Below are 24,295 nucleotides of genomic sequence, written 5' to 3'. Positions count from 1 at the left end.
AGCCATCCCAGCATGCGACACAAATGAATAAGATTTATCACCAGTATCACTAAAGAGCGCGCTCGCAGCGCTCCTTCAATAGAAGTACATGAAGCTTCACGTCTATACGTATGTAATGAAAAAAAATTACCGACGATTACGTTACTTCCTAATGCGAAATTTGAGCGCAGCAAATAAGCTGTTTCACCTTTTCGATAGTGAGTCAACCCCAGCTGCGGAGTTAGTTTCAGGGACGACGCCGCTGATGCCGACACAAACAATATGATACCCTCGCTTCCGCAGAGCTAAGAACCAGGTCTAGCCGTGGGAAGGTGGTCACGTATTCGTCGACGTGCCGGGGCCTACGTGAAATAACCGGCGCGTCGGCAACTGAAGAGCACCCTATCCGCCACACAAGAACAGGGGGGGGGGGACCCTTTCCTCCTCTTTCTGCATGGCGGCGACGGTGTTCTATGCAGTCACGTTATCTTGACTCTCTAGCGGCGTCAGCGGCATCCAGCGGTATCAGTCGGTCGCTGCTAGCGCTGGGGGGATGAAAGGGGAGCGGAGCTGGTTACGAGGCCGACGACAACGCCGACGACGACGCGAAACCCAGGAACGGACGCCAAAGAGCTGCGCTCTAAAAGAAATGGTGTCAGTGAACTGATAACGTTTCTTACCTTACCGAGAAGAGTGCGCATTGCAAACATAGACGCATGCTACCTAAGGATCAGCGCATAAGCACCGGAATACGGCTCTTCAATGGCGGCTTTCCACATGTCCAATCTGCAATTTATGCTTCGTAGTTTCAATGCAGCGCATCTCTGTCTTCTGGACGAAGAGAACTTGTGGTGGCTGGTGGCTGCCGCGGCTCCGGGAACTGCCGCCGTCCCACGTTCACCATGCGGTATGCGAAGGTATCCAAGCTGCTGAGAGTGACGAATTCCGCCTCTGGCGGATAGCATGGCTGCGCGGCTGGATGGCGCATCGCCAGTGCATAGATGTGTGGCGGGTGCACTGCCTCGGGATTTCACCTGCTTACACTGAGTGTTCCGCACTGCTGATGCGCATTGCTGCTGCCTTGGGAATTGGCCAACGCGAAGCAACACTTGGCTGGACAGTGCACAGGACTGTGGTCACCGCCTGCTTTCTGACCGAAGAACCGGAGAACCCGGCCCAGACACACAGTGCCGTGTATGTAGCTCTGTGGCCGGGGCAGCCCTTACTGGCCGTCGACTACTCCGGCAACACCATCCAGCAGCGAGTGATGGTAGCTATGCGCACTGCAATAGGTTACACTCCTTGGATGTTGCTCTTCGTGCATAAGAACAACATCGAGAACGTATACCGCGTCGCCTACCGTGCCCTGCGCGAGTGCCTATCGCAACCAGGCATCGGCCTGCCACTTCAAGAACCACGTAATTCTACGGTGGATTGCCGCACTGGAAATTCTGCAGCCTCTTCGGCTGATGAAGGCAAGTATACGCCACCATTCAGGATGTTTTTCTTCCCGAGATCGTTTATAGCTTTAAAATATATTTGTAAAACTTACATTGTGCTTGATATATTTTTTCAGCTAACAATTATAATAGAAAGTCCATATACAAATTATTAGCTGCTTAGGGACGGTTCGCAGTAAATTATCGTGGAATATAAAAACAATGGAGGCGACACCAAAGCTACGACTTAAGGGTATGAATTGACAGCATAATGGGTTAAACGGCGCATATTCAGGTCCTTCAAAAGTTTGCATTCATTGATCCCTGGGAGTCATCATACCCCTCCTGGAGAAGTGGTGCAGCGTTTAAGCGATGCGCCACGGCCCTTTCAAGGCGATGCTCCAATCAATGGGCATTGTGCGAGTGAGGTTTTTCTTCTGCTGCTTCAATCTGCTGCTTCAGACCAAACCAAATGCAGAGACCTGCTTGTGAGGAATAGCACGCGCAGCGCGTAATAGATGTGGCAGGGAGTCATGTTAAAGCTGGAAGTTAACGAGAAAGTACAATTGCGATCCGCCCCAAGGTTAAACAGCTGCCAGGAGATTAGTTTAAAAAATTACATTTACCTTTACATTTTTGACGGAGCTTAAATGCTTCCAATAGCTCTCACTATTTTGTATGTTCTGTGGCCTGAACATCGACCTTAATACTTGGTTCCCATTTCAAAAATAGCGATGCCTGTAGGAACTGCAGGCCCTGCCGACTTATCTTCGTTGAACTTTTTCAGACTTTAGATAAAAGAACTAAATTTACTTTGCCAAAAAAAAGTCGATCACGGACTGAAATTCACAAAACCATTATATTGTAATTCCTCAGTTAACAATTTTCCGAACGGCAGCTTACTTTGCAAATTTCAGAAGATCAAAAGAGCGCCTCTGCTTAGATATCTGCCGCTGTGATTGGGTGCACAAGCTTTGCCGGCCAGCAGTGTATAAATCATGGCACACAGAGATTGGTACAGGTTATGAACAGCAGGAACCGCAAAGCACCACAAATGCCACCGGGAAGTGCGCCACACCCGCCGCGGTGGCTCAGTTAGGGCGCTTGGCTACTGATTCGGTGTGCCTGTCTTCAAACCCGACAACGGCGGCCGGGTTTTGATGGAGGCGAAACGCAAAAAGACGCCTATGTGTTATGCGATGTCAGTCGACGTTAAAGATCCCAAGACGGTCGAAATTATTCCGGAGCTTTCTACTGCGGTACCTTCCTTTATTCTTTCACCGATTTCTTGTTCTTTTCCTTCCCGGTGTGGGTCTCGTATCAAAGGAGATACGCGTGATTTATTGCACCATTTCCTTTCCCCAAAGCCAATTTTTTTTTACCTGTGCCGCAAATGCCCAGAATCTGTGGCTTTCTCTCCCGATTCAAGCTTTTAGTGAGGGGCGGAGCAAAAAAAAAGTGCGCACTAAAGAACAAGTTCTGATAGTTTCCGCGAATATATCTTTACGGAACGGCCCATTTATCACCCAGTCATGCTCCATGCGAAGTATAGGTGTGCTGTTTGAATGTGGTGTGTGCTTGGTTATGGCACACACATATTTGCATTTTATGTTTAACCTGCGCGTACTGATATGCGCCTTGTGTGCAAGACCACTCCGTGTTTTCCCCAAAATTACGTAATAATCTACTGTTCGCTTCATCATTGTCCTACGACGGAGTCAATAGGCCAAAGGGGCGAGAGTTGCCTAGAGCGCGTAACGCACAGGCCAGGCTGACAATCAAGTGCTAAGGTGTTCCTAACACTGCGCGCATCCCCAATTCCTTTAATTACCTACCGCATTATTTACCATATCCGGCACCGAAAGCTCGATATTACCGGATGCATTTACTTGAGTTCATATAGTGATTAACTTTGTTATTTTCGTTTATATTCACGGTGAACACAAATGCAGGTTTGCCTAATCCGCTGCCGTAATCGTCTGAAAACGTGCACGCGCTCTGCGTTTGCCCAGACACAACGGCGAAGTGGCAGAGGTGTGTCTTGAAAAACACAGGCGCAAAGTCACCACAGAAGGCAGCTATATTAGTCCTTTTCCATACCTTCTCTTTTCCATTAGTCCTTTATCGCTGACGTCGTAGCGCGGGTGATCTCTGCCGTTACGCGCGGCGAAAAAACGTTTGCAGACTCCGGCGGATACAGATTTAATTCGTTTGATTGAAGACTCTGCAGAACGTGAGTTGAACATGAAGATTGTTTGCAACTGCCCGAGTTACAGGTGGTACCCAACCGCCATGAGGGGAAAATAGCAACACAATGAGGGCCTCTTAGCAGATGTGAGCGCTCGGAAAAAGCCAGCCGAATGTTGTAGCGCCCGATTTAGACCAACATGACGTGCTAGCTGGCGTGTCTCACAGTGCACAAAGCCCTGTGATATGAACAGTCTAAGATAAAAAAAGCCTCTGTAATAAAATAGGCACAAAGTTGACTGTGAGATTCGCCAGATATGATGCCCATGCTCCAAGTATTAAATCCCACGTCACTATCCCTAAACATGCCACACAATGCGATTGTTCAATAATGGATCTCGGGATGCACGCAGCATAAGGAAGATGCTATGAGGCGACGGGCGCCCAGCCATGTGCTTCGTTCGCATTCACCCACTCTCGCTGAGTTTGGCGATTCGCTCTATTGCAGAGCACTGGTGGAGCACACAGTCGAAGCTCGAGTGATATTACTAAAAAACAGGAATCGCGTACAACTTCTTGATCCCTGCAAACCGATGAAACAAGAGATAGGTTTCCATTTCACCGTCTTCACCATTCACCATTTCACCATTCACCGTGCGTGATCACTGTCACAAAAAAAAATCACCGAGGCGCCCCATGAAAAAGCATTTAGTGGCCCGACTTCACATTTGCGCGTGTCTAGTGAGCGGAACAGCGTATGGTATCAGCGCTGTGGTGTAACTTGTGCTATGGTAACTGGAAGAGACTTGCACTTTGGTCACCTGTCTTCCGGCGCGACGAGTGCGTCTTGTGTCATCCCGTGCACCTACACCCCGAGCTTCTGCTGGTCTACTTTCTTTTCGCTAGCACTGCACTTCGCGCAACACACGAATGGCTTGACTAATCTTATGCCACAACTGGAACTGCTCGCCTGGAACGGTGTTCGTCACGTAAAAATCAACGGTGCTTGAGCTGTAGTTAAACCGATTGAGGAGCGCTAACTTCACGATGGTTGAGCGTGGCAACGTCTTGTTGAGCTGTTTGTTGATTTTTTCTTCGATATTTTCCAGGCTAAACCATCGTGAAGCTACCGCTTCTCACTCGGTTTAACCAAAGCTAGAGCACCGTTATATTTTTTTAAGCTCGCCTGAACGCGTGACGTTACTGCGTGAGCAACACATGTGCACTTCGTGCAAGGCACGCCGGTGCTACTGCCGTTATGTACTTCTCCCGTACTCCCGTTATGTACTACATCTGGCGAACAACCATTCGGTCATGCGCTCTTCCGCAGCCTGCACGCGCACATAGATGACTGGAAGAGAGAGCGCGAAGTTTAAATGATAAAAAGGGGACCGTATAGCCCTACAAGGTATAAAGATGATTCTGGCGTGTTAGCATTCTTGTGTAATAGCAAAATTGAAATTGAGCTAACGTTTCCGCAACTGGTCTTGGAAATAATCCAGGCCTCCATGCACTCCCTCCCACGCTTTTAGGACGGCGGGCGTGCAGCGTTATTTTTTGGCACCTTTGTTACATTGGAGCGGCAAGCTAGGCTAGTTCATGTGTTTGTTTTTAAAATTGTGTTAATGCTTATGAAAACACGCACAAAAGAAACAGAAGTGCATAGCAGACACACAGACTCACGACTGAATTTTATTGAACAAAAGATGACATATATATAGTGAACAAAAACCACGAACTCAGAGCTTTCCTTTCGCTACTGTCACAATCTCGCGTCCAGAAAAACTCACAATCAGTAAGTACAACAAAAGGATCGCTTGCGTATACAGGTATTTTTTAAATTGTTCTTTTTTTGGTAAATTGTTCTTTTTATGAGCAAAGGAAATGTCGCAGCATCTGTATCGCATAACTCGGTGGACACCTGAACCACGCCGTAGGGGAAGAGCGGAAGGTGGGGGTGAAAGAATAAAGAGTGGAAGAGGTGTCGTAGTGAGCGTCTCAGGAAAAATTTCGGACACCTGGAGATCTTTAACGTATACTGACATCGCACAGCACACGGGCGTCTTTTCTGTTTTACCTCCATCGAAACGTGGCCGCCACAGTTGGCTTCGAACCCTGGTACTCCGGCTCAGTAGACGAGCTCCTTAACCACTGACCCACCGAGGTGGGTAATTTTTTTTTTCTTTATATTATACGCCTCGAAAAACTCTCTTGTACTACGTCCCTATGCCTGCATAAAATTGGTAGTCTTGTCTAGAAGCGGAAAGCGCAGCTTCTTCTTTTTTTCCACAGGCACTGCAAATGTATTGTAACTTGAGATGATCATTGCAAGAGAGATTAGTGAAATGTTCCATTATCATCTTTCATCCAAACAAATTCAGCGGTCAGTCTCCGCGCATCCTGTGCGCTCTGTTTCTGTTTTCAAGATGAACTACGCCTCCTGCTTTTTTGTCTCATTGAAAGACCACTCTAGATTAACTATTATAAGAACTGAAGCATGACAAAATCTTCTTGCACTGCGACATCTGCGTGTTTCTTGAACTGCACGGTGCGTCATCAGCAGTATTTGGCGCTCTTTTTTTTCTCAGCACGATGCAGCAGGATGTTGATAGCTAGCGCGGTGCACAAGCCCAGCCACCTTTCTTACATTAACCGAAAGCTTCTGACGGTGTGGGATCCTACCGGGCGTTTTTTTAGAAGGTCCAAAATTTTTCAAGAAAGATAAATTTCTTTAGATTTATTTTAGCCCTGGGGCTCTGCTGAGGGCTACGGCGGACGCCAGGTAAGAGGCAAACTACTTTAACTAGTTCGCTCATTAACTGAATACGTTAATTAACTTTCAAAATTTTTATTTTAGGGGATATGTTGTACTAGCAGAATTGGAGATCGTCTTCCAAACAGTCCAGCCAAGAAAAAAAAATTTCATGAAAAATTTTTTTTCCGCGCGTTGCGAAACGAGAAAAAGTCACCCTGGTAGGCAGCTTCACACTGTAACACAGTGTCTGGGAGCGCCTGTGACGTAGCTCGCTCCGCCCTGCGCTTTGTGTCAGTGCGTTTTGGTTCCAACGCGGCATTCCGTGAGGCCGCCCGTCCGGGCTTCAGTGATATCAGCCGTGTGACGCAAAGTGCAGGGCGGAGCGAACTACGTCAGAGGCGCTCACCGCCGCTGTGTTACGGGGTGAAGATGCCTACCAGGGTGACTTTTTCGCGCCTCGTAACGTGCGTGGAAAATTTTTAATTGAAATTATTCTTTCTCGGTTGGACTGTTTGGAGGACGATCTCCACTTCTTCAAATACAACATAACCCCTAAAATAAAAGTTAGAAAAGTTCATTAACATATTTAGTTATTCAGTGAACTAATTAAAGCAGTTTTCCTCTTGTCTGGCGCCCGCCGTCGCCTCCAGTATAGACCCAGTGCTAAAATAAATCTAAAGCAATTTACCTTTTTTTTTACATTTTGGACCTTCTAAAACAAAACACCCGGTATAGACGCTGGCGTTTCAGTGGGCAGGAACTGTTTATTTTTCGTTTTGTTTGTTTTTCAGTACTTTCTCCAAAAGAGTGGATATCACATTTGCAGCTGGCTTTATTCGAATGCTTAGCATGTGCCTCAGACCAGAACCCCATGCACTGATGAGAGGTTTTTCTCAAGCAGCTTCAATACTGCTTCATCATGCCGCGTTGCAAAAGCTCACAACTCAGATAGACAATAACAATATAAAGTTTTGTTCTGACGTCCTTTTATTTTGAAAATAACAACGTAGATGCATGCGCAAGATAAATGATTTCAGAAATTGTAAAGTTTAGTATCGAAGCGTTTGTAATGTCACGCGCATCTACTCTGTTTCGTGCATAGTTTTCTACATAGGCTCTTTATTTCATGTAGTGCAGCGTACCGCTACACCGTCCCAATAAAAACGTGCTGTAATGTTTTCATAACTTCCCCTTCCTAGGTTCAAGAAAGATCAGGTGGTCGAATAACTCTGCATCCTACAACTAAAGCGCCTGTCCTCACCATGTTTAACTCCCTCCTCCTTATTTACGTAAAACCGGAGCTGAGGTATACGCATCCAGTGAGGCTAATCCTCCACTTCCTTTTGTTTGTTTTTTTTCATACTGCTGCTAGCCGTCACTGCAAAATTAATGAAAGCGCCGCTGCATAGAGTAGCTTGCTTTATTCAAAGCAAATTTGTCGCAGGTTGGCAAAGCTAGGCCCCTCAGTTCTAAGCCAACAGTTGTGTGCAACCGTATGCAACATGTTTTTATTTTTCGTTCGTCGTAGATTCCTCTTTCGTGTATCGTGGCTTTTAAAATGAATTATTTGGCGTCTCAAAAGTTCTGTTTCATGCGTAAAAAATTAAACCATAAGCAGACACAGTGAGAAGTTAATTGTTACAGAACATGCCTCATTAAATAAGCTGAAATAATAAACTTGTTCTTTTTTGCAATCTGCCAGCATATGCACATCTCAAAACTATAGGTGGTGAAATTCTTGGAGTACGTCATTATTATAGAATTTTATCCGTGGGGCTGTCTTCCCCACACACTTCTACAAATTTCTGCGTCAATTCATGTTACTCTTGCCTCCATGACAATGAAGATTAGCCCACAACACGTCCCCGGTATAGAGTATAGCAGCCGCGTACCAGCCGCCGCAGTGGCTGAGGTGATGACGCTCCGCTCCTGACCCGAAAGACGCCGTTGGATCCCGGCTGCTGCGGTAGAATTTCGGTGGAGGCGAAATTCTAGAGGCACGTGTACTGTGCGACGTCAGCGCACGTTAAACAACTGCAGGTGGTCGAAATTTCCGGAGCCATTCATTACGGCGTCCCCCATAGCCCGAGTCGTTCTGGGACGTAAAATACCCATATGCAAAACCGTATTTTTGCACGGTTATGTAAGGGCCCGCCCATACCGGGTGGAAGATTTTCCAGACGCGCTCGCTTAGCTATCGCTCGTGCCGGAAGTGGTCGCCCTAGGGGCGTATCGCATGAATCATGTCTGGGCACTGACTTTCAAAGACGATGAAATGCTGAAGAAGATTGTCAGCGCCGGGGAGTTGAAAATGAAAAGTGCCCGCTGTCTTGTAATCGACCCCGCTAACATGGACGTACGAATGAAGCTGCACTGGCTGCTTCACAGCGTTCCGGACGAAGATGTGCGGCTTGCCTTCGCACCATTTGGAAAGGTGACGGACGTGTCGAGGGAGCGGTGGCGCGTACGGGGTGTGTCTGACAAGGGCTCAACGACGAGGCTTGTGACTTTGAAGTTGAACGCCGGCGTGAAGCTGCACGACCTGCCCCATCAAGTGAGCGTCTCAGGCGAGCTGGCGCTCGTGGTCGTCCCAGGCAGGGCTCCGCTCTGCCTTCGATGCCGTGGCACAGGACATATCCGCCGGGAGTGCCGGATCCCGCGGTGCGGTTCCTGCCGTCGGTACGGGCATGAGGAGGAGCAGTGTGCTCGTACTTACGCCAACGTCACCGGGCGGGTGAGCAACGAGGACTGCTGCTGCTAATGGACGAAGCCGACGCGGAGGAGGCATCGAAAGCCGCAAGTGAGCCAGCGGCGCAAGAACCCAAGTTGACGCCTCCCCAGACGAATCAGAGGGGCTACCCAACGTCACTGCAGCACCTGGAAAGCTGCTAGGAGCTCCCGTAGCTCCTGCATCAGTCCCCGCCACGCCGAAGGGTGGGACAGAAACATACGTGGACTCTTTGGAGCGTGGAACCCAACCTTCCGAGGAGCCCATGGACGCTCTCTCGGCCGCAACCGCTTCAAGCGTGGCCCAGTGGTTTGAGCGCCCGTCTCGGCTGCGGGAGGTGGTTGGTTCGAAACCCACCGCCGGACACCCACCGGTAAAATGGGTGCAAGCGTTCCCCAGCCTGGCGCTCGGCTCCTTTAGGGGTGTACGTTTGTAAGAACCTCCGTAAACCCCGCTGTGCCCCTTGCGGGCCAAACCCAGTTTCGAACAACCTCGCAGTGTGCACGCATGATGAAGCCGGTTGTAGTGCGTCTCAACTGGACGCCAGCGGTAGCGACGAGCCTCCGTCCAAAGCGCCAGGTACGAGGCGTTCGACTTTAAAGCGGCGGCCAATCGTGCCGGCCGACTCACGGCAGGCGGGTAAACCACCTCCTGAGGTTTTGTTTTGCTGCTGAGCTTCCTTCGGGTTGTGGGGGGGGGGTGAGAGATGTGTGTCACGAAGGTAGATACCACATAATAAGGCGTCCTTTGTTTTCGACATGGCAGCTAACCTACGCGAAGTGCTACGTGTAGCCACTTTAAACGTTAGAGGCCTCGGAGCGAGAAGGCGGCAATGTCAGCTAAGTCGGCGTCTTCTTGAGAACGCCCTTCACGTAGTTGCAATCCAGGAAACAAAAATCGAAAGCCAGGAAGCGACGGATAGAATTGTGTCTACGTTTCGTACGCACTTTGATGTGTGTGTTTGTCATTGTGTCGGTGCGTCAGGCGGCTGTGTTCTCGGTGCGTCAGGCGGCTGTGTGTCGGTGCGTCAGGCGGCCGTTTAATTGGAGCTTTATGGAAACTCAATGTAAGGTTATTGGAGCAAGAACGCTTTGTCAGTACAGTAGGAAAAGAGGTAGAAAAGCTGCTCATGGACCAACCGTCAAGTTACGCTGTTCATTGAGAAGAATTTAAGCAGTTCGTCAAAATGAGGGCAATTGAAACAAGCAGTGTTATAAGATTTGAAGAAAAGCAGAAGGAAATTCAGCTCCGTGAGCAGCTTGCGCTGCTCATTAGTGTAGAAAGCACTCAGCCAGGAACTTGTTTTAAACAAATAAGAAATACAACCGTGCAGTTGGAAAAAAGACACAGATAAGTACAGAGCAGCGGTGGTGCGCGCACGCGCCGAAAAACTGTGGGCAGGGGAGTCGCCAACAAAACGAGCATTAGGCGATGAAATAAGATGCGCTTGTCAAAAAGAAATACGCCAGATACAAAACGGCGACGAGCTATCGGCCGATAGCGTCATTATCAAGGGCGTAATCAGAGACCATTTCAGTGACTTGCTGGGTCACACGCGAAGGGCGGAGGGCAGTTTCCATAACGATTTTCTACCGTTTTTGCCAAGGCTCGACGATGAAGTCAGCATTCGTCTTGAACAGCGAATAACCGTTAAAGAGCTAGAGGAAGTAATAGATCAACTGCCATTGGGTAAAGCACCGGGTCCTGATGGTTTAGGAGCCGCCTTTTGCAAATATTTCAAGTCAGAAATCGCCCAAATTCTGCTGAAAGTTATTGTCGAAGCTTACGAGAAAAAGCGTACGCCATTGTCATTCACAACATCGCACACTGTACTCATACCGAAGTTTGCTGAGCCAGAAAAACATCTGTTGGTGGGGTGTTATCGACCGATAAGCCTCACCAACGTAGATTATAAGATATTCATGAAGATTCTGGCAAAGCGAATTGAGGGCGTCATAACCATGCTAGTCGGGAGTCATCAAACTTGCGGTATCAAGGGTCAGAGCATCGCCACTAATATACACATAGCGCGAAGTGTGCTTGAATGCTGCGTTGCACTAGGCGACAGGGTGGCAATGATGCAGCTAGATCTCGCAAAGGCCTTTTACCGTGTATATCATGAGGTTCAGTTCAGCTTGCTAGATCAGGCTAATGTGGGCTGTGTAATAACGGAGGGCGTACGAATGGCGTACGCGAACTGCACAACGCGCAACATTGTTAATGGGGACCTGACTGAAAGCCTACACGTACGATTTTCAGTGAGGCAGGGATTTCCTTTGTCACTCCTCTTGTTCGCAATTTATCTTGAGCCCCTTTGTCTGGCTATACTAAACTCTTAGTGTATAACTGGCTTCAGGTTACTGTCAGCGCATGTAAAAATCTTAGCTTATGCTGACCACATCGCCGTGTTCTGCTCAAGTAAACAGAGTATCTGTGAAGCCACGGCTGTTGTTGAGAAGTTTTGCAAATGCACCGGGGCGCAAATAAATTGGGAGAAGAGTTCTGGATTCTGCCATGGTGACTGGGAGGAAACGCCTGACTATTACTCCCAACTCCGGTGGGCCACAACTCTTACGACGTATCTTAGAGTACCGCTGAACTCTTATAGCAACCCCGAACCATACTGGAATGAACAGCTGGCAATGGCAAAGGAAAAGGCCAGTGGGTGGCAGGGGCGACCACTGTCAATGTTCTCACGCGCCACTGTGTGTAACCTGTTCCTCGTCTCCAGGATATGATATGTCATGAATGTGTTGAGCGCCTCGCGGATCAATATTCAAAGGATTCATCGGGTTTTCGCTGTATTTATTTGGGCGTCGACATGGGAAAGAACTAGTCGAACAAACTTATTCTTGCCCGTGAAGAGAGGAGGTCTCGGTCTTGTTCAATTATTTGTACGACAAATCGTGTCCCGCGTTATGTTTCTTCGCGACCAGAACGATATTTTTCTTCGCACAGTTATGCAAGTGCGTTTATGTCGATTGCTACCAGGAGTTGTAGTATGCTCTGTTGAAAACATGCGTGGTACAGTGAGAGGTTATCTGCGTGATGTTGTGTTTGCGTGCAGAATATTACAAGTGCGATTTTCAATCCAGTACCTCTCCAATGTCACTAGAAAAAATCTGCATAAAGATTTAATTGAATCAATGCTCCCTGTACTCATTTACCGATTGTCAAACTGCGGAGGCCCAGGAGCAGATGTGCTCAAAAGGGTTAAAAGAATGCCAGTTTACCCATCTTTGAAAACTTTCTACTTCAAACTTCACACCGGAACACTGTCGGTCAAAACATTAATGCATGATAAAGGACTTTGTCCCTTGGTCAACAGATTGTTTTCTATGTAAAAAACCTGAAACAATAGATCAAGTGTTTTTAGATTGTTGGGATGCGTTTTTCTTCTGGGATGTGCTTCAAAGAACCTTAAAGAAAGATTTACCGCTACACCCGCATGGCATCAGGTTCTTACCGGTAGGAAAACAGGACATCCCTTATGACACTCTTATGCTCATTGGCCTCCATAGTTTATGAAAAACAAGGACACAATTCAACCATGCAGATGTTGTTCTGAGATCTCCACGCGAGCATTTCATTGAAGGTGTCATACGTCTGAGGGAAGTGTATGAGGCACTGCCTGATCAGCCAACTTGGTTAAATGTGTTGGATGACTTGGTTGAACAGAAAAAAATTTTAACCTGCCGTGTCAGTGCAAGTGTTGCTGACATGTTTTACTTCTTTGTACCCGTTGTGAAAATGCAATAAAAAAAAAGCAAAACCAGCTACCTGATGCGCTCCATCCGCAAACGGTGTTAGCCGCCACCTGGAGCTCATATTTCCTTTCCCTTTCTGCTTGATCGCATGACAAGTCCGATAAGATTAATGAAACGAAGGCAAATAGGTTGGCCAAAACTCCTCAGGGAAGAGCTGCGTTTAACATAACAGCAGTTTTACGCAGATCGTTACCGCTTGAAAAAGTCGTTACAAAGAAAAGTTCCGAATTCTTTAGTTTTGATCAGCCTGTGAAAGACGTTAACACACAGCACTCTCGCTGTATTGGCTACCTAGCGATTTGAAATAAACGTGCGATCTGCTGGAGCGTAGTCTGCATTCAGCCACCCACTATTACCATTCTAAAGCTGAGGTGAAGCGGCACTAACACATTTCAATTGTCATCCTCAAAGATTGCTATGACAGAATGTTCTTTACTTTCTCCTTGAAGGTTTCTTTTTGTTCTTCTTTTTGTATCTAATTGCAGCGGGTGCTGTTCAACGCGTGCGGTTTACCTGTGACAAGTGCGGAGGTAGCTTCCCTTCCAGGGAGCACCGGGAGTGGCACTGGTGGAACCAGCACCCTGATTAACCTGTGATGCAGCAATGCAACGCGGATCAGAAGCATGGATTCCTGTAGCGCAACACTCTGGAGAAGGACCTACAACATTCGTAGTGATGCTAGTATTACTTTAGCTTGACCTGCTCTGCCACCAGTGTTGCTTTCTGGTGACGTGACGAAGAAGTTCATGAAATAAATGTTTTTTTCTTTATTTGTTCCTCGGACAGTGTTTAAGAGAATGCTAAGGCTAAAGGCTAAGAGCGTGACGAGGCCTTGGCTCCTTGTACAGGTTCTTGCATCAATGGACAAAACTGCAGAGATAACACTTCGGTCAGTAGTACGGATACAATGTAAACAACTCCTTAAAAGGCAGGATTGCACCGTCTTGTAAAACAATCTGAAGCGATCAAACGTTGTAATCGCACTAAAGAAACCGCAGGTTCTGTTAACACCTCCAGGTTTGTATACAAAGGGCACAGGCAAAAGGAAACAAACTGCGAAACCGGCACTACGAACATCAAAACCAGTACACGGGGAAAGCAAAACTACCACACCTGAACAATTTTGTCTCGAATGGCAAGCATTGCACACATTTTCCATGTGTAAACAACAGAAGTCGGATGCACAATTCAACCGATTTGGTAACAGTGCATATTGCAACCACGCAAAATGACTAGGGACGAAGCAAGGAAAGCACAGGATAAAACTCGTTTTGAACTGTGCTTTCCTGTCCTCGTCCCTCGTCGTTTTGCGCGGTTGCAATATACACTCCATTGTCAATCACCAACAGCCCGCCTTCGCCTGTTACTTGATAACAGTGTAGTTACGAAACATCACTGAGTCGTGTATGAAATTACTGATTTAAACAATAAGTGTCTGTATTAATATATAAAAATGTTAAAGATTTGTTGAAATCAATGCCCATTCAAGAAGTATTCAAAAGTTTTATAGGCTGAAAAGTTAGCACGTGGCGACCATGATTAGTTCGTACCATAGGCGCTCTCCGTTTAGGACCACGGATCAGGTATGTACTAATACGTTTTCTCGGAGGGATAAGCAGTTTGCTTTCCCTGGTTTGCTTTTAGCATGCTGTTTTGAAGCGAGAAGCTTCACTACGAGGGTTGGAAGCGAGCGTCGCGTATGCCGTGAAACCGAATGGCGAGTTTTGCGCATGCGCGAAACCGAGTGACGCCATGCGCGGCGCAGGTGGCCGCAGCCGTCGCCGCCGACTCGTCACTACTTAAAAAAAGAAATGGCGTCGAGACTGGGAATCGAGCCAGCGCCTTTGGCAGTTGAAGCGGAGACGCTACCACTCCGCCACAAAGGCTCAAGGTTTTGAGCATGAATAAAGGCTCATCTAGCGAATGCATGGGTTTCATAAATTAAATAAAATGAATGAAAAAATCAAAATAAGAAAAAAATTAAAAAGCATTAAAAAAGAGGCATAAGAAATCAAATTAAAAGATGTGTAATGGGAAGCAAAAATACTAATAAAACTTGTAAAGAAGAAACCAAAAAAGAAAATGAAAAAATATCCATGAAAAATGAAAAAAATCAATAAATATTAAGAAAAACTAAACAATTGAGAACAATAAAAATACCCAAAAAACAAAAATAATGAATGCAATGAAAGAAATATTGTATAAAAAAATAGAACACAGAGTGTGCCAGGAAATGCTTTCGCCTTGCAGCACTTCAGAGAGCCAAAGTGCCCCCTGAATTTTAACCGCGCCGACCTCCGTCTCCTCCTCCGCCTCCTCACAGGCAGTGTGTGGACGGCCGATCGCCTCCACCGTTATCGCGGTGCTCGCAGTGCAATGTGCGCGAACTGCGACTGCCATGACGTCAAAGCAAGCGTAACTGAAACTTTTCGCTTGTATATCCAGGCTTAACCACTGCTACGCCACTGCTTAATTTTTTTTAATGAAGAGTGGCCCGGTCCGTAAGTTGCGTTTCTCGCCTTTATAGTTCTCACACAAGCGTAGCACGTTTTTTTGTGCGAAAATTATTTTTATAGTTATAGGCTGTCGTCGTTCCCCAAATTAATATTTCATAACTTAACCTAGAGCAAAGAAAATAATAATATAATACATGTTTCATAGCGGTGGGTATCAGATTCGTGATTTTGCAGATGCTCCCATTTATTAGCGCTAAATCAGGTTTTAAATTATTAACATGCGTAGTCCATGAAAGCTCTTCGCTGAACCACACGCCGTAAAATCTTCGTTCTTTTATCTATTCTATGAGAATTTCATTACAGGTTATGTTTTCGGTTGTATAGTCATGCCATTTTAGAGCTGGAACATTATGCACTTTGTTTACTTGTATTTAGCCTCAAGTTGCACACATTGTTAGGGACGCCTGACGTTACATCATCAACATCAGATTCAGCTCGATGAACAATTCCAAATCGTCGTCTCGGGTGCAGTTATTCACTTACCCAGGCAATTTGCGGCAATCAATATTATAAGAGTACAATTTCTCTGTAAGCAAATCATGTGGAACGGTGTCAAAAGCTTTACGAAAGTCTAAAAAAATACAGTCGACAGTGGTGCTGGCCTCTAAGGCTTTGGCAATGTCATAGGCGAATTTGCTCAACTGCGTGACGCACGACAATCCTTTTCTAAAACCGTGCTGGTAGGGGTTTAACAAGCCATGGGTCTGAAGGTGTTTTATAAATCACAAGGTGTTTTTTTGTGATGCTAAGCTGTGACGTGATATATCGGGCTTCTTGCTAGTGAAGGCATGCCTTTTTCAATTCTCTCTTATCATTTACGCAAGGCAGAATGGCCGCAATGTTCAATTTAAGAATACCTTAGACATTGGTGCAAGGCACCCTGGTAGGAATTAATGAAAACGTGCGCATCCTGTATTTGAACGGCTATGACCTTCTCATCACGCATAAAATGCAGTGGCATTCCTGGCAGCTCATCTTTCAATGTTGCTATGAGAGCCATCCTGGCTCTCCTCAAACAATGTATGTGGATGCATTACATATAATGTGTTCATTTCTTCTGTCATGGGCTATCTGATCGCGTTTTATTTTCTTATATTAATTCATATTTCTAGTTTCTAAAGCAGTAGACAATTTATTTTCTCGTCATTCAATACATTGTTACCGGCACTGACAGCTATTGGTCTGGATGTATTTATTTGCAGTTGCCAGCCGGCAGCATCTGCAGGGTCATGCGGTGCTTCCTGCCTTCGGTTGTGCCATCCCTCCTCGGCCGTTCATGGTAGTTATCTTTTTCAATGATGCTTATTTTACCTGCCTGTTTAGAGAAATATTCTCAACATAGGCTCACTGGCATGTTTAAAAAAGCATGCAGAACATTAAATGCGACTTTGTAGCTTTACCTGAGCTTATAATTACATTAACTGTAAACTTGTACAAAATATAGTCGTTCACGTAGCTCTTGACACAGTGCTGTTAACAAAAATAGTTGAGCCTGCTTCAGGTGCAGTTATTATTGCACACCTGTTGCCTGTTATGCATATTGGTCCTCTAAAAGTACCAAAATGTTTGTTTACACCTCTAAAAATGTCGTGGTCTACAACAATACTTTAATGGTGTTTCAGGCACGTTCACCAAAATGTCACTCGGTATGTAACATTGCACGATGACACCAATTCTTGTATGGCATAGCATCTTTGCAGTGTACTCGGCAAGCTGCTGCCAGCACAGATGTATTGCGGTGTTATTGCTACAGCATGTGGTTATACTGTACAGTTTGTACCTCTACGTTCTGAAAACTGTATCATTGAAAATTTTTAAATTGGTTAAAGTCACTGTATTAAAAAGCACCGGAGTAAGCTGACGCGATAAAACGGTGGATGCCGCCGAGATTTTGAGGTTCCAAGGTGAATTTATAAGAACACCCGCATTTCACTCCCGGAAAAAAAAAGATTGTCTTTCTTTCTAGATGTGTTTGACCTAGCCCCGGTTTTGCAAACGTGTTACATGCCCTGCCTTTTCCGTCAACTTCCCTTTTCTTGCATCGTTTTAGCTTTTAGACTTCATACTAGTTGCTGAATTTCATTTTTTGATATCTCTCGGTTTTACTGTACATCGTCTTCCACTTTTAGTCGTGTTACTTGTTTGCTTCACCTTTGTTGCTCAATTCTCGTTTGCTAACCCAATCACCATTTTGTTTCTACCGAATGTTTTTATTACTATTTCACCTTTCTTTTTTCACTACGCTTGATCTCTGTTTGCTTGTATGGTTTTTAATCCTTTTTTATCGGACCAGTTCTTAAATATTCTTTCGGTCAAACCTATCGACTGTTTGACGTGTTGGCGGTCTTTTAAAAGTGACTTGCTTAAAATTTTTCTGTCCCCTTTTTCTGGTTTTATCCTTCTTTGCTCTATCGTGTGGTTTTTGTTTGTAGTTGTTGTTTTGCCCCCCCCCCCCCTTGTCATATCACTTCTTGTTGCCACGAGCAAAGGAAATCGCTGCCTGTTGGCGCCTGTGTTTTTGGTATATATGCTGTGGGTCGGTGGTGCCTTTTCTCTTTCTGTCCCTTCTCCGTGTGTCTGAGTGCCGTCAACCACAATCGATGCATTGAGCTGACTGCTCTGCAGTTACCCATGTGTATGCAACGAAGTGGCTCCAAAACCAAAGGAGTGCATGAAAAAAATGATTGCTTAAAATTTGCCGCTTCTTTTATGTTTTTCAGGAAAGCATTTGGCATTTAAAAGGCTAGGTGTGTGCTCTAAAAATCTAAAAAATTTTGTCCGTCTTGTGGCCTTTCCTGAAATTTCACCTCACCTCACCTTCTAGCTTGTCAGCATGAGATCCGAGCTGTTACCCACAGTTTGCTTTTTTTTCGCTCATTTATTGGTGACCCCCATGTCTGAGAGATAGTGTCATAGGGTCTTGGAGACAATCTGACTTCTGCGTTGGCCTGAAGCGCAAGCTTTTGGTAGGGGGGGGGGGGGGGGGGGGGCAGGTTTAGGGTGCAAACTTGTTGGCTGTAACTGCGGTTTGGCCATGATGTTTTGGACTGTTACATGTGAAAAATGAGCGTTCTTTATAACTACTGCCATTATAAATGTGCTTCACTAAGTGGGTGTCTGCCAGCATTCAGTATTACAATAATTGTTTTTTTCAGCAAATGCAAATACCACTTTTCGGGGCTCATAGGAGATGCAGCTAGGAATCTGATGCAAGGAGAGCAATGGAGAGGGTGCGTGAGCAAGCTTAAAAAAAGCATATAACAATAAATAAATTTATCATTTTTATGTCAATCAAGCTATGTGGTATATGCATGAATTACTCTGGAATGCGCAAATTTTGTGGCAATTGACAGGTGTCTTTTAACAAGCTCTGCATTCCTGTGCATGACTTCAGAATACACAAAGCCTGTGCCAACTGACAGGTGACGGTTAGCACAAGAACTACACAATAACCACCATGACACAGCGTATGAGGCACTACACAAGACAGACTACACAAGACAATAGACTGACTGCAGTAGACAGAAGACATGCCGAAAATACGACAAGACTACAGACTACAGACATTTTATGTCTTAGAATCCTTTAGTGAGTTTTGACTTGGAGGCGCCACTGTGGAGAGCTTGTTATCAGCTGGTGTTAAAATAAAAGCTCCACGAAGGAAGGAAACAGAGTTGCGAAAGTGAAACTAGGCTCCACAGAAGATCTTCATGCCAAATCTAATTCGCTTGTTAAACTGTCAAACATGACACGAAAGTAGAGGGCGATCAATTAGACTATGAGAAGTATATTAATGTGCAACCACTCACCTACAGAAATTGCACATTCACTCTGTCTGAACGCCTGCACTGCTGAATAAAATCCGCCTTGCGACCTCACTTGATGTACTCGAGCCGCTCGGTTGGCCGATGACACAAAACTCTTTGTTCGAGTGCATCCGTGTACTTTGTTGGAGCGCGAGACTAATCAGAGTAGCCTCTGCAGGTAGGGTGACTCTGGACAGTGTAGCATAGATGGTATGTCCGTTATGTACAGAAATGGAGGCAGGTGGTAATAAGGATGCTTTTAGATTTTTCAGGGGTGTTCTGAAGCACATCGAGAGAGCGTAAACTCGCTCAATCCCTGCATTACGTTCTGATCAACATTTGAGGTGAACAATGCACTTTTATAAGCAAAAGAGAAGCCACAATTGTGGTCGAAAATTGGCGAGCCCTTTCCGGAGACTTTTTCATACTCGGGCTTTTGTCTGTGTCATCTGTTTGTATATGTCGGTTTGAGGAGGCTATAGGTTAAATTCTTTCAGACATTACGCAATTACTACAATCGCGACCACTCAGTCCCTTCGCTATAGGTACTTCAGTGTGTTAGCACACCCTCCATAGCGCTAACGAAACTTGAGTTAGAGTATTTGAGCCAGGCAAAGAGTAACTTTAATGTGTAGGATTCCGAGTTACGTCCGTTAACCTTTTTTACCTTTTCGATAAGGTTGTTTTCTGTCTTCTGCTTTTAACGCCCCTTTTGTTTCTTTTATCGCTTTTAAAACTTTTTTACTATTTTCAACGGTCTTTTTGGCCTTTTAGTGCGTTTTGTTCAATTGTTGTCATCTCTTAGTGTTTTTTTTTTGTTTCTCTTGTACTGCCTGTTCACGCCATCCTTTTAAGCGTCATCCTTTTAATCGCCCCTCCACTTGTCTTTTTTATCTTGTTTAGTTTTCATTTTTTGTCACCTTCAAGGGTCACCCTTGCCCTCATGTGTGTTTTCAATTTTAGTATCTTATCTTTCGGTCACGTGCAAACTCAGCAGCTGTTACCCATATCTTCCCGCCCACTTTTCGAACCTATATATATGTTGCTCCACAATAAAATAATCAGTTGAAGTCAGCGCTGTATCGTCTTGTCTTTCTTTGTCCTTGTCTTAGGAGTGCGCTGTGGTTTTCCCCAAGATGAACTACCAACTACCCCGCTCCTCCACCCTTGCAGGCTCCGCACCCCGCGGAATTCCCGCACGCCTCGGCAGCCGTTAACGAACTAATTAATTAATAAAATTTTAATTCCGTATACTCCTCTTAACTTTAATCCATGTTAGCGGCTGACTTTATACGGAGGGTTCACGAGCACTGCCACGAAAAAATAGTACTTTGCAAACTCTTTAAGCGCGTTTTCTGTCGGTGCTTTAAGCGACAAAACTTCTGCTATGTTTTTGACTGGCATTTCACTTTAACACTTCGTAGGTTTTCGCAGGGATAAGCAAGATTTGTATCATTTTCGTTGGCACAGAAATCTTAAAGAGCTGTGTGCAATTTTACACATTTATTTTTCGCTTCGATGATGTCATCCCCGTTGCTTCGTGTCTGGTTCTCCTGTTGCCTTTGGCTACGCTTTCCACGGGAATCGAGCCAGTGCTTCGGCGATATTTAGGAGAAAAAGTAGAAGTTGATTGCTCAGATTTAGTCGATATTTAACGACATCGATAAAAATAGCAAGATGACGTTTCGGGAGCCGCCTTCACAATTAGGGTGAAACGAAGAGTCGTCGTTTTAAGTATAGTGTATGACAAATCCTACACAACTTTGCGTGCACTCGAAGAATATTACCATCATAGCGGTTTTTTCTGTGTTCTGTAGTCGTAATAATGAGGCACTCAAGATTGGGCCACAGAACCATGTTCTTTTCTTCGGCAATCACACGTGCCTGCGCGCAGTCGATGTGGCTGCTAGATACCACATGCTCGGCAAGCGCATTCCAAGCCACTCGCAGATTTTCTACATCTATCTTTCTTGTTATCCCGAAACCTTCATTCAAAATGTACTGACTTGTGGATGCACACTGATGCGCAATCGGCACTCGGGAATTCGTTCACGACAATTGGGAACTTTTTTTCCCTGAGTTTACCTTTTACATGTACCAGTTCACTTCTGAGCTCTCGGGTTGGCACTTGCACAGTCTGCACTTCGTGGCGAAGTGAAATATACCTGCTTGATTCTCACTAACGCCTGGAACATACGAGATCAAACTCGCTTCTGTACAGCTGTAGTTTCATGCAGCATAGGACAGGCAAGGCAACGTTCAACGGAATCCATGCAATTCTCTCTCGTCGTTCTCTTGTTGTGCGCGTGGCACACAAAAACTTCCGTATTTTCTTTCCTTCCTGCTATTCGAAGTCATATAACCTCCAGCCATGGAAAAAAAAAATTCCCGAACAGTCATCCTGAGTAGTGTCTGCCTTCGTCGGGGCCGCGTCCTGAATATCTTGAAATGTATCGCTGTATCACTTCTCACGCATTGCACGTGCTTGAAACTGGTTCCCCCCGGAATGGCGAGATGGTATGAAGCTGCAGAGAAGAAAACGGCGAGGAAGGGCAGGGATGCCACTCTCGCTGCTCTGGCGCAATGGCTGCGGTCACAAACACCCAACCAGAGTTGCCTCGCGAGACAAGGAGTCGTCGGTCCGCAATAGTTGAGCGTGCCTCCCAACCAAATGCCAAAATTCAAACAATGGAAGGGGAACCACTCTGTTGTGATAGCGATGACGATGAATATCTGTCATATATTATGCTGCATTCACGAAAATCTGGAACTAAAATTCTACCCTTGAGACAGCATTATTTTCCTTCGTTTCAAGCGTTATATTCCGGAGCGTGTCTGGAGCTGATTTTAAAACAGGCCTCTTTTTTTCACGGAAGAGCGTGTATGCACGGTGCAACCGTAATATACACAAGGTTTTAGGCGCTTTTGTCTCCAGCCGCCGCGGTGGCCCAGTGGGTATGGCGCTCGGCTGCTGACACGAAAGGCGCGAGTTTGATCCCGGCCGCTGCGGTTGAATTTCGATGAAGGAAAAATTGTAGAGGCCCGTGTACTGTGCGATGTCAGTGCACGTTAAAAACCCCAGGTAGTCGAAATTCTCGGAGCCCTTCACTACGGCGTCCCTCATAGCCAGAGTAGCGATGTTACACCCCAATAAGCCAAACGTAAACCAAACTTTTGTCTCTGGTTCCGTAGCCATGCAAAAAAAAAAAAAAACCGAGGTCATAGAATTGCAGGCTTCTGTCGAGCGTAATTTATTTTTGCTAAGGCATTGCTCGCCGCTTCTGGCGTACGCTTTAGCAACAATCCAATTTCCGCATGGAAAGAAAGGGTCACTGATAACTTCTTTATTTGATAAAAATCGCCGGGATGTCTGTACAACTAAAAGCAGGTTTCTTTCGTGGTCGATGCTAATACGAGTCCCGCGCTGCTGGAGCTAATCGCTTCAGTCCATGAATAAAAGAAATAATTCTCAGAATTGCAAGAATGCTGCGTCACTTGTATCTAGGGATGTTCGTGCCACTGATGCCAGTCCCGTTTTTGAAGATTTGAGAAACAAGCAGCACACTTGCTGCATTTGAATATGCCAGCGTCTGTAATAGGAAAAAAAACGAAGCATAATTATCTTCAATGTAGAATATCCTAAAGAAGCTGCCGTATTTTGAGCACACATTTCGTCTCAACCTTGATTTGGTGCACGCATGGGAAACAACAGATGGCTGCTGTACAATTCGGGCCGCGTTTATAAAATTTCAACAAGCAAGGTGAACAACATGTTATACGGCCATGTCTTTTGAAGGCTGTTCCGAATGACTTTCACAACACGCAAGCAGGGCAGAGACTACGAGTAGAAGTGTCGACGTTGTGTAAGACAGCTGCAACCGCGGAGATCACATCGCAGATGCGAACTCCATCTATGAGTTCACATCAATATCAGATCAAGTCACCAGAAATTGCAAAATATAACAAGATTTAATTCACGACGTTTTGTCTGGAGAACCAGCCTTTCTCGAGTATACATGTGTGTGTGTGTATATATATACATCTACATACACACACACACACACACACACACACCACCCGGCGAACTCATCTCGCCGAAACACGACGTCCGATATGATTGAGTCTGATAAGCTCTAAATACTTTTTTCCCATTCTTTAACCAACTATTTATCAAAACGTACAGAGGTGACAAATCCTGAAATTATTTTATAGCTGCCATCCTCATCTTCACTTTATTCGAAGAGTTAGGCTAGTGGCATCGAATGAGATGAGACCTATCCCATAAGCAGATATCTGCCCCTAGCGATCGACGAGCACTAATCACGAACCGCTAAGAATCTCAGGCAATTTTTCTTTAATATATCACCAGAAAGCACAGGTAAGCTGACAGTGTCTGAATAAATGCCTTTAAGCCATGAAGTCTGCAATATATTTTTGGAGCAACGGCTAAATGCCTATCATGTGTGCGAATCACCAATGTGAACTTATTTTAAGAACTCGTGAAAAAAAATTCCCACACTCCGTTTATAATTTATAACCACCAATGGACATTTACAATAGCTCACATTGCCATCATGATGATGAAGAAGAATGATGCCTGAGATGAATAAGCTTAAGAGGCGAAAGCGTACTTGCCTTCTTTCACCGAAGAAGCCGCCGAAGTTCCAGCGCGAGAATCCGTCTCAAGATGTCTTGGCTCTTTGAAACGCCGTTCCAGTTCTCGTTGCGCCAAGCGCTCGCTCTCGAGGCCGTCAATGGCGCGCAAAGTCTCGTCCATATTATCGAGATATAAGTGGTCGACCTTCCGAGGCTCGTATCGCAAAACTTCATGCAGAGCGGCTAGTATTCGCTGTTGAATACTGACCCCCACGTACTGGACTGCGAGGAAATGCCGCGCCGGCCACAGGACTACGTACACGACGCTTTGATCCCGGGTTAGAGGATCTTGGTATTCGGTTAGCAAGCAGGCAATGAGTGCTCCTTTGTACACTCTCCAACCGAGCGTTGCTGGGTGGTTGCCAAGCCGTAGCGCAAATGCCATTAGCTCCAGCATCTCGAGACACTCGTCCCAGGACAGTAAAAAAATGAGGGAGTGGAGGCGCCACCCTGCGTGGCGGT

The 24,295-nt window shown here is 45.7% G+C and overlaps 1 protein-coding gene across 1 annotated transcript in view; it reads left to right on the top strand.

Moving 5' to 3' along the window:
- LOC149326439 (uncharacterized) overlaps positions 1–24,295 on the top strand; it is a 448,784-nt gene that overhangs the window by 164,440 nt on the left and 260,049 nt on the right. The gene's annotated exons all lie outside the window — the stretch shown is intronic.

Source organism: Amblyomma mixtum, chromosome 10, assembly GCF_055824585.1.
Source record: "Amblyomma mixtum isolate Tamu chromosome 10, ASM5582458v1, whole genome shotgun sequence".
Classification (NCBI taxonomy): Eukaryota; Metazoa; Arthropoda; class Arachnida; order Ixodida; family Ixodidae; genus Amblyomma; species Amblyomma mixtum.
Note: the sequence above shows the minus strand (reverse complement) of the source record. Positions and strands in the feature narration are given on the sequence as shown.